The 11494-nt window shown below is 40.5% G+C and overlaps 1 pseudogene; it reads right to left on the reverse strand.

The window, feature by feature from the left end:
- Positions 1-8244: 8244 nt before the first annotated feature.
- LOC148005264 (small nucleolar RNA SNORA44) lies at positions 8245-8363 on the reverse strand (annotated as a pseudogene).
- Positions 8364-11494: the final 3131 nt, after the last annotated feature.

An 11494-nucleotide genomic window follows, 5' to 3' on the forward strand; every position in this document is an offset into this window, starting at 1 on the left:
ACCGCTTAGACATGTAAAATTTATAGTTTCTGTGTTTAATTTACCAGTCTGAGTTCATTCTCAATGTTAGCAATGTTTTCTCATGGGATAGTTGACCCTGACACAAAGCTGGCAAATCCTGACTCTGGCCTTCACATTGATCTGATAGTTAGGGGAACAGAGCTCAGCTGATCAAAAGTTAGAGATATGGTTTTGTTAACCCTTTGTTCACAGATATTGAATTAAAAAATGAGAAATTATTACCAGAGATGCAGCTTCTTTCTTTGCTTCTTGTTGGTGAACGTTATCACAGACACATGAGAAGAAAGGATGTCTGAGAAAGGCCTAAATCAGGGAAGCGGGGGTTGGTAAGAGAAACTGAGCCATGATAGTTTTGATAAACCAACACCAAAGATGTTTCTCTGTAAGTTTTCAGTGATTTGAGTTGAAGTTTCACTTTTGGATTAATTGTGTTGGACAAATAGCCTGGGTTCTCATGAGTTGGTGTACAGCTGGAATCCCATAAATGGTAAATGAGTAAGCCAGCATTGCTAACCATCTCTGTCCACTTATTTTTGGCTGGAAAAAATGTTTAGCTTTTTAAAAATGAATATAAACAACATTTCTAATGAGTGCCTTATTAGATGGCAAATATGACTCCATTCAACTTTGGGAGTAAAAATATAACTGTAATTGAATAAGAATAATACACTACACACACACACACACACACACACACACACACACACAGAGCATAAATTGGTAGGGTGGGGGTGGTAAGGGAAAGGAGAGCAAATTAAGTTAATTTATTAGACATTAATTCAAGAAGAAGGAGACCCAGGACTTAACCTTAACTTTGTTAGAAGCTAAGTAAAAACATAGTTGTGTAGTGGAATTTAAATCTTCCTGCAGTGGAGGAAAGATATACTACTACCAGATATAATTCTAGAGATTGGGGACTAGGAACTGTACCAGGTGGCCTATGTGGTTGATGGATAAAATGTGACCATCCCAGAGATTATGTATGTAGAGCACCTGGACCAGTGACTCTTGCTTGGCTTCTCTGTAGTGCCTTTTTCAAGTGCAGTTTTTCTCTCCTGTCAAACTCACCTCTGAGGAGTACTGGTCACTATTAAATTGTGTTTTTGAGCAAGCACAGATTATGAGATAGAATCAAGAAGCAATTTACTTCTGGAGTCGTCTTAAAATTTATTCACTGGGAATTTTTTCTTTCCCATCCATGTCCAAAATAACAGGAAGATACTGCAGTCTTGACTGCAAACAAAAACTTCTGTCAAACTTCCCCATATGGGATGCATGCAGCCGGGAATAAAGTCAATGGGCAGCTGCTTTTCCTTTTCCAGCTTTACTGATCCTTTTCTTCACGGCCACTAGCCATGATTTCTGAATGCTCTAACTTTCAAACACAGTGGAATGTGTAGTGAGGATTCTAGGGTGGGCAAAAAAGTTGGTTACTGGTATTATAAAGGCTGCCTTCCTTCTCTGTGAGCAGGGTCAAGGTTTTAATATAGTTCTGCGCCTCAGGACTCACTTGTGGGCTGATTAGAGAGCACCCAGCCTCTGTTGTCCTATTTTTTGGAGTTGCCTTGAGGAGGGAAGGTACCAGCCAGTATACTGTGTCTCATGAGGGTAGTGCTTGCCCCAGGAAATCAGCCCTTTCTATTTCACTACTTATACAGAGGGTCATTCCTATTTCTAGTCCACTCTCCTAGACAAGAGCTAAAATAATTTCCGTGCAGTCCTCTGTAGACACATGGCTCTAGAGACCCTCTAGAATCCTTTGCTCTCAAGCATTCTAGGAAGTCATCATAAATACCAAATGGCTCCCTTCCCTTTGTGCTACCATAAGGGTTCTGGCTAGTTTTGGTTCTTACATTTCTCAAAAGTGAGTCAGACAATTTATGCTTTTTCTTGATCTGAAATAGCAGTTATTAGACTTTCTAAGTTGAGGATTTTCCCCTAGATTTGAGACACGAAAAGATGCACCTTTACTCATTTTTTAAAGATTTATTTCATTTATATGAGTATACTGCAGCTGTCTTCACACCCATCAGGTCCCATTACAGATGGTTATTAGCCACCATGTGGTTGCTGGGATTTGAACTCAGGACCTCTGGAAGAGTGGTCAGTGCTCTTACCCACTGAGCCATCTCCCCAGCCCTACTCATTTCTTTGAGGTGCAAAAAATTGGTCACAGCATCCAAAAAGCTCCACCAAAATACATTAATGAAAGAACTTTCTTTTTAACTTTCCCATTGATCTGTTTCCTAATCTCTTTTTAAAAATCAACAAATTGAATACATATTTTTTTAAAGATTTATTTATTTATTATATATAAGTACACTATAGCTGTCTTCAGATACACCAGAAGAGGGCATCGGATCTCTTTACAGATGGTTGTGAGCCACCATGTGGTTGCTGGGAATTGAACTCATAACCTCTGGAAGAGCAGTCGGGTGCTCTTAACTGCTGAGCCATCTCTCCAGCCCTGAATACATATTTTTAACTGTACAGTAAAATTTGACAAGTGAATTCTTTTTTTTTTTGGTTTTATCTTTTTTTATATTTATTTATTTTTTTATTTATTTAATACTTAATAATAATTCTTTGGTTTCCAGGCAAACATCCCCCTCCCGCCTCCCCTTCCTTATGGGTGCTCCCCTCCCAACCCTCCCCCCATTGCCGCCCTCCCCCCAACAGTCTAATTCACTGGGGGTTCAGTATTAGCAGGACCTGGGCTTCCCCTTCCACTGGTGCTCTTACTAGGATATTCATTGCTACCTATGAGGTCAGAGTCCAGGGTCAGTCCATGTATAGTCTTTAGATAGTGGCTTAGTCCCTGGAAGCTCTGGTTGCTTGGCATTGTTGTACATATGGGGTCTCGAGCCCCTTCAAGCTCTTCCAGTTCTTTCTCTGATTCCTTCAACGGGGGTCCTATTCTCAGTTCAGTGGTTTGCTGCTGGCATTCGCCTCTGTATTTGCTGTATTCTGGCTGTGTCTCTCAGGAGCGATCTACACCCAGCTCCTGTCGGCCTGCACTTCTTTGCTTCATCCATCTTGTCTAATTGGGTGGCTGTATATGTATGGGCCACATGTGGGGCAGGCTCTGAATGGGTGTTCCTTCAGTCTCTGTTTTAATCTTTGCCTCTCCCTTCCCTACCAAGGGTATTCTTGTTCCCCTTTTAGAGAAGGAGTGAAGCATTCACATTTTGATCATCCGTCTTGAGTTTCATTTGTTCTAGGCATCTAGGGTAATTCAAGAATTTGGGCTAATAGCCGCTTATCAGTGAGTGCATACCATGTATGTCTTTCTGTGATTGGGTTAGCTCACTCAGGATGATATTTTCCAGTTCCAACCATTTGCCTACGAATTTCATAAAGGCGTTGTTTTTGATAGCTGAGTAATATTCCATTGTGTAGATGTACCACATTTTCTGTATCCATTCCTCTGTTGAAGGGCATCTGGGTTCTTTCCAGCTTCTGGCTATTATAAATAAGGCTGCAATGAACATAGTGGAGCACGTGTCTTTTTTATATGTTGGGGCATCTTTTGGGTATATACCTAAGAGAGGTATAGCTGGATCCTCAGGCAGTTCAGTGTCCAATTTTCTGAGGAACCTCCAGACTGATTTCCAGAATGGTTGTACCAGTCTACAATCCCACCAACAATGGAGGAGTGTTCCTCTTTCTCCGCATCCTCGCCAGCATCTGCTGTCACCTGAGTTTTTGATCTTAGCCATTCTCACTGGTGTGAGGTGAAATCTCAGGGTTGTTTTGATTTGCATTTCCCTTATGACTAAAGATGTTGAACATTTCTTTAGGTGTTTCTCAGCCATTCGGCATTCCTCAGCGGTGAATTCTTTGTTTAGCTCTGAACTCCATTTTTTAATAGGGTTATTTGTCTCCCTGCGGTCTAACTTCATGAGTTCTTTGTATATTTTGGATATAAGGCCTCTATCTGTTGTAGGATTGGTAAAGATCTTTTCCCAATCTGTTGGTTGCCGATTTGTCCTAACCACAGTGTCCTTTGCCTTACAGAAGCTTTGCAGTTTTATGAGATCCCATTTGTCGATTCTTGATCTTAGAGCATAAGCCATTGGTGTTTTGTTCAGGAAATTTTTTCCAGTGTCCATGTGTTCCAGATGCTTCCCTAGTTTTTCTTCTATTAGTTTGAGTGTATCAGGTTTGATGTGGAGGTCCTTGATCCACTTGGACTTAAGCTTTGTACAGGGTGATAAGCATGGATCAATCTGCATTCTTCTACATGTTGACTTCCAGTTGAACCAGCACCATTTGCTGAAAATGCTATCTTTTTTCCATTGGATAGTTTTGGCTCCTTTGTCAAAAATCAAGTGACCATAGGGTGTGGGTTCATTTCTGGGTCTTCAATTCTTTTCCATTGGTCTATCTGTCTGTCTCTGTACCAATACCATGCAATTTTTATCACTATTGCTCTGTAATACTGCTTGAGTTCAGGGAGAGTGATTCCCCCTGAAGTCCTTTTATTGTTGAGGATAGTTTTAGCTATCCTGGGTTTTTTGTTATTCCAGATGAATTTGCAAATTGTTCTGTCTAACTCTTTGAAGAATTGGATTGGTATTTTGATGGGGATTGCATTGAATCTGTAGATCGCTTTTGGTAAAATGGCCATTTTTACTATATTAATCCTGCCAATCCATGAGCATGGGAGATCTTTCCATCTTCTGAGGTCTTCTTCAATTTCTTTCTTCAGTGTCTTGAAGTTCTTATTGTACAGATCTTTTACTTGCTTGGTTAAAGTCACACCGAGGTACTTTATATTATTTGGGTCTATTATGAAGGGTGTCATTTCCCTAATTTCTTTCTCGGCTTGTTTCTCTTTTGTATAGAGGAAGGCTACTGATTTATTTGAGTTAATTTTATACCCAGCCACTTTGCTGAAGTTGTTTATCAGCTTTAGTAGTTCTCTGGTGGAACTTTTGGGATCACTTAAATAAACTATCATATCATCTGCATATAGTGATATTTTGACTTCTTCTTTTCCGAACTGTATCCCCTTGACCTCCTTTTGTTGTCTGATTGCTCTGGCTAGAACTTCAAGAACTATATTGAATAAGTAGGGAGAGAGTGGGCAGCCTTGTCTAGTCCCTGATTTTAGTGGGATTGCTTCAAGTTTCTCTCCATTCAGTTTAATGTTAGCAACTGGTTTGCTGTATATGGCTTTTACTATGTTTAGGTATGGGCCTTGAATTCCTATTCTTTCCAGGACTTTTATCATGAAGGGGTGTGGAATTTTGTCAAATGCTTTCTCAGCATCTAATGAAATGATCATGTGGTTTTCTTCTTACAGTTTGTTTATATAATGGATCACGTTGATGGTTTTCCGTATATTAAACCATCCCTGCATGCCTGGGATGAAGCCTACTTGATCATGGTGGATGATTGTTTTGATGTGCTCTTGGATTCGGTTTGCCAGAATTTTATTGAGTATTTTTGCATCGATATTCATAAGGGAAATTGGTCTGAAGTTCTCTTTCTTTGTTGGGTCTTTGTGTGGTTTAGGTATAAGAGTAATTGTGGCTTCATAGAAGGAATTCGGTAGTGATCCATCTGTTTCAATTTTGTGGAATAGTTTGGATAATATTGGTATGAGGTCTTCTATGAAGGTTTGATAGAATTCTGCACTAAACCCATCTGGACCTGGGCTCTTTTTGGTTGGGAGACCTTTAATGACTGCTTCTATTTCCTTGGGAGTTATGGGATTGTTTAAATGGTTTATCTGTTCCTGATTTAACTTCGGTACCTGATATTTGTCTAGGAAATTGTCCATTTCCAGTAGATTTTCAAGTTTTGTTGAATATAGGCTTTTATAGTAAGATCTGATGATTTTTTTAATTTCCTCTGAATCTGTAGTTATGTCTCCCTTTTCATTTCTGATTTTGTTAATTTGGACGCACTCTCTGTGTCCTCTCGTTAGTCTGGCTAAGGGTTTATCTATCTTGTTGATTTTCTCAAAGAACCAACTTTTGGTTCCGTTGATTCTTTCTATGGTCCTTTTTGTTTCTACTTGGTTGATTTCAGCTCTGAGTTTGATTATTTCCTGCCTTCTACTCCTCCTGGGTGTATTTGCTTCTTTTTGCTCTAGAGCTTTTAGGTGTGCTGTCAAGCTGCTGACATATGCTCTTTCCTGTTTCTTTTTGCAGGCACCCAGCGCTATGAGTTTTCCTCTTAGCACAGCTTTCATTGTGTCCCATAAGTTTGGGTATGTTGTACCTTCATTTTCATTAAATTCTAAAAAGTTTTTAATTTCTTTCTTTATTTCTTCCTTGACTAGGTTATCATTGAGTAGAGCATTGTTCAATTTCCACGTATATGTGGGCATTCTTCCCTTATTATTATTGAAGACCAGTTTTAGGCCGTGGTGGTCTGATAGCACGCATCGGATCATTTCTATCTTTCTGTACCTGTTGAGGCCCGTTTTTTGACCAACTATATGGTCAATTTTGGAGAAAGTACCATGAGGAGCTGAGAAGAAGGTATATCCTTTTGCTTTAGGATAGAATGTTCTATAAATATCTGTTAAGTCCATTTGGCTCATGACTTCTCTTAGTCTGTCTACGTCTCTGTGTAATTTCTGTTTCCATGATCTGTCCATTGATGAGAGTGGGGTGTTGAAATCTCCCACTATTATTGTGTGAGGTGCAATGTGTGTTTTGAGCTTAAGTAAGGTTTCTTTTACGTATGTAGGTGCCCTTGTATTTGGGGCATAGATATTTAGGATTGAGAGTTCATCTTGGTGGATTTTTCCTTTGATGAATGTGAAGTGTCCTTCCTTATCTTTTTTGTTGACTTTTAATTGAAAATTGATTTTATTTGATATTAGAATGGCTACTCCAGCTTGCTTCTTCTGACCATTTGCTTGGAAAGTTGTTTTCCAGCCTTTCACTCTGAGGTAGTGTCTGTTTTTGTCTCTGAGGTGTGTTTCCTGTAGGCAGCAGAATGCAGGGTCCTCGTTGCGTATCCAGTTTGTTAATCTATGTCTTTTTATTGGGGAGTTGAGGCCATTGATGTTGAGAAATATTAAGGAATAGTGATTATTGCTTCCTGTTATATTCATATTTGGAAGTGAGGTTATGTTTGTGTGATTTTCTTCTCTTTGTTTTGTTGCCAAGACGATTAGTTTCTTGCTTCTTCTAGGGTATAGCTTGCCTCCTTATGTTTGGCTTTACCATTTATTATCCTTTGTAGTGCTGGATTTGTAGAAAGATATTGTGTAAATTTGGTTTTGTCATGGAATATATTGGTTTCTCCATCTATGTTAATTGAGAGTTTTGCAGGATACAGTAACCTGGGCTGGCACTTGTGTTCTCTTAGGGTCTGTATGACATCTGTCCGGGATCTTCTGGCCTTCATAGTTTCTGGCGAGAAGTCTGGTGTGATTCTGATAGGTCTGCCTTTATATGTTACTTGACCTTTTTCCCTTACTGCTTTTAATATTCTTTCTTTATTTTGTGCGTTTGGTGTTTTGACTATTATATGACGGGAGGTGTTTCTTTTCTGGTCCAATTTATTTGGAGTTCTGTAGGCTTCTTGTATGCCTATGGGTATCTCTTTTTTTAGGTTAGGGAAGTTTTCTTCTATGATTTTGTTGAAGATATTTACTGGTCCTTTGAGCTGGGAGTCTTCACTCTCTTCTATACCTATTATCCCTAGGTTTGATCTTCTCATTGAGTCCTGGATTTCCTGTATGTTTTGGACCAGTAGCTTTTTCTGCTTTACATTATCTTTGACAGTTGAATCAATGATTTCTAGGGAATCTTCTGCTCCCGAGATTCTCTCTTCCATCTCTTATATTCTGTTGGTGAAGCGTCTATCTACAGCTCCTTGTTTTTTCTTTTTTCTTTTTTTGAAATTTGAAGTCTTTATTTAACCAATTTCATGTTAGGTTACAAAGGTATTTCACTTTTCCAAAATGCTGTTTCTCTTTGTAGACCAATCTGGCCACAAAAGGCTACCTGGCTAAGTATTAGCCAGAAACTTCTAAATCCCAGTGTGATCTTCTTGTAGCATTTTTCCAACAAATAATGCAGACCAAATCACAAGATGGCCACCTCACTGGTCACATGGTCCTTAGGTTAATGAGCAGAGGCTGACAGGCTGTCTCCTCACTCTTCCAAGAACCGCCCAAGTGCACACTGCAGAGGGAAAGTTTGTTGTGAATACCACAGGACAGAAGGACAGGCAGTTCATAACTCCAGTGGAAAAACATATAGGAGAGCTGAGTGGCAACAGCAGGCACTGTGATGACCTGGGCTGTCAAAGTCTCTCCGTTACTCTGGCATGCAGTTGGAGATCCCATGGCATAGTTGGAGATCCCATGGCTTGTCTTTTCTTTTGATTTTCTATATCCAGGGTTGTTTCCATGTGTCCTTTCTTGATTGCTTCTATTTCCATTTTTAATTCCTTTAACTGTTTGATTGTGTTTTCCTGGAATTCTTTCAGGGATTTTTGTGTCTCCTCTCTATGGGTTTCTACTTGTTTATTTATGTTTTCCTGGAATTCTTTCAGGCATTTTTGCGATTCCTCTCTGTAGGCTTCTACTTGTTCTCTAAGGGAGTTCTTCACGTCTTTCTTGAAGTCCTCCAGCATCATGATCAAAAATGATTTTGAAACTAGATCTTGCTTTTCTGGTGTGTTTGGATATTCCATGTTTGTTTTGGTGGGAGAATTGGGCTCTGATGATGCCATGTAGTCTTGGTTTCTGTTGCTTGGGTTCCTGCGCTTGCCTCTCGCCATCAGATTATCTCTAGTGTTACTTTGTTCTGCTATTTCTGACAGTGGCTAGACTGTCCTATAAGCCTGTGTGTCAGGAGTGCTGTAGACCTGTTTTCCTGTTTTCTTTCAGCCAGTTATGGGGACAGAGTGTTCCGCTTTCGGGCGTGTAGTTTTTCCTCTCTACAGGTCTTCAGCTGTTCCTGTGGGCCTGTGTCGTGAGTTCACCAGGCAGGTCACTTGCAGGGGAAAAGTTGGTCCTACCTGAGGTTCCGAGGCTCAAGTGTGCTCGTGGGGTACTGCCTTAGTCCTCTCCGCGGCGGCAGCAACCGAGAAGATCTGCGCTGCTCTTTCCGGGAGCCTCCGTGCACCAGGGTTCCAGATGGCGTTTGGTGTTTTCCTCTGGCGTCTGGATGTACGCAGAATGCAGTCTCTTCTGGTTTCCCAGGCGTGTCTGCCTCTCTGTAGGTTTAGCTCTCCCTCCCACGGGATTTGGGTGCAGAGAACTGTTTTTCCGGTCTGTTTTCTTCCAACAAGTGAATTCTTATGTAACCTTTATCATGACCAACATTTTAATCACTCCCCAGAAAAGTTTCTTTGGGTCCAGTGCAGTTCATTTACCTCTCCTGCCCTGAACCTAAGCAATGTCAGACCTACTGTCAGTCATTACAGATTTGCATAGACTTCTTTGGAGTTTCAGGTATTTGGAACTATGTAGGGGGCATTGTTATACATCTTCACTTGCTGTGTACAATATTTTGGTGATTCAACTCTATTTTCATCCAGGTTAGTAGTTAATTGTTCCTCCCTGTTTTGGAATGAATATTATGAATATATATATACATACATGCTTACATATAAACATATATATGCACATGCATGTGTGTGTGGTGTGTGTGTGTGTGTGTGTGTGTGTGTATGTATATACATCACAATTTGTTTATTCAGTTACTGGTTATAGTTTCCTGGATTCTTTCTAGTTTGGACTAGTACAAATAATGTTCCTGAGGTACAGACTCATGGTTCAGGTATGGTTCTCCCTATGACCGTATTCTAGTTCATTTGTTTTAAACTTTCGTTTAAAGTTTTACAAACTTTAACTTAAGACCCATCATTTAGGTGGCATTTCTGTTCCTATAACAGCATATTGCATTGCTCATTGCAATCCTTCTCAGTTAAAACCTTTGTTATGCCCACATTGTGATAGTGGGCATTCAATAGTAGGGGATCTTAAACATTGTAAGGGTCCATGATTCACCAAAGAATAATACCCTAGAATCAAATAGTATGCAAAAGCAAAGAGCATTTTATTCTGCTCAAGTTCAGCATGTCTATTGTCTACCAAGATGGAGGTGCACAAGTGAGCTCCCAGGCCCAACTTAAAGCACATAGGAGAATTCTGGGGATGGGCTAGGTGACCTTTCTCTTACTCTGTTGGCTCTATCTCTAAGGACAGTACAGAACTGTTGCTGCAGTGTGGGGGTGCTGGAAACTGTTGCTGACCCATTACCCTTGCCTCTGGTCTGATTGCAGGGCAGCTTCTGATGGTAGGGCAGTTTCAGACCTGCTGCATGAAGCCTGGGGTTTTCCAGTGACTGACTTGCTTGGACTTGGTTGGACTTGCACAGCTCTTGGAAACAAAGATTCAGGTCTGGTCTCTTGAACTGTCAATTTGAAGCCTGTCATGGAATGATCCTGTCTTAGAATCTTGTAGTGAAACTGTGAGGTGTGGGTCTCTGTTTTAATCATTGCATTCAGCTGTATATCACCCCCTCCCAACACCCGGGCATTGAATGAAATGATAATCTAGATTTTTAAAGATTGAATCAGTGAAGTAGATGTGTGATCTGAGCTAGGGCAGGTAAAGCTGATAAGTGAGATGTTTAATTGGACCTGGGAAAGATAGGACCCAAACTACGGGTCTGTAGCTAGGCCTGTGGGCAAAGAGACGACCACGAGAGAGAATAAGATGGACGAGGAATGGAGTATTTCAACAGTTAAAGATGGCTCTTCAAGAAAGCAAGATCAAATTGGTTTCAGACCCTGGACAAGGGATGTGGTGCATATTTTACATACCAAAGCAGATCTGGCCTCCAGGTTCTCCCAGCATCCCACAGTCTCCAGCTGGCATACTATGCCCCAAACCTTGAACTTTCTACACCAGGAGCTGGGCTGCCCTTCCCCCAGAGGCTCTTCTAGGCATTTTGGTCTCTTCCCAAATTAAAGGGCCAGAAAACATCTTCAACAGAATCATAGAAGAAAACTTCTCTAGCCTAAAGAAAGAGATGGCCATAAACATACAAGAAGACTATAAAACATCAAACAGATTGGACCAGAAAAGAAATGCACATAGCAAAGAAAGAATATTAAAAGGTGATAACAGATGCTGGCAAGGATGTGGAGAAAGAGGAATACTCCTCCATTTCTGGTAGGATTGCAAACTGGTACAACCACTTTGTAAATCAATCTGGCAGTTCCTCAGAAAATTGGAATTAGTTCTACCTGGAAACCCAGCTATACCACTACTGGACCTATACTCAAAAGATGCTCCAACATATAACGAGAACATGTGCTCCAATATGTTCATGGCAGCCTTACTTCTAATATCCAGGAACTGGAAACAACCCAGATGTCCCTCAGTGGAAGAATGGATAAACAGCAAATTTTGCAAGAAGATGAATGAAATTAGAAAATATCACCCTGAGTGAGGTAACCCAGACCCAAAAGGGCATGTACTTATCAT

Source organism: Rattus norvegicus, chromosome 6 (assembly GCF_021556685.1).
Source record: "Rattus norvegicus strain SHRSP/BbbUtx chromosome 6, alternate assembly SHRSP_T2T, whole genome shotgun sequence".
Lineage (NCBI taxonomy): Eukaryota > Metazoa > Chordata > Mammalia > Rodentia > Muridae > Rattus > Rattus norvegicus.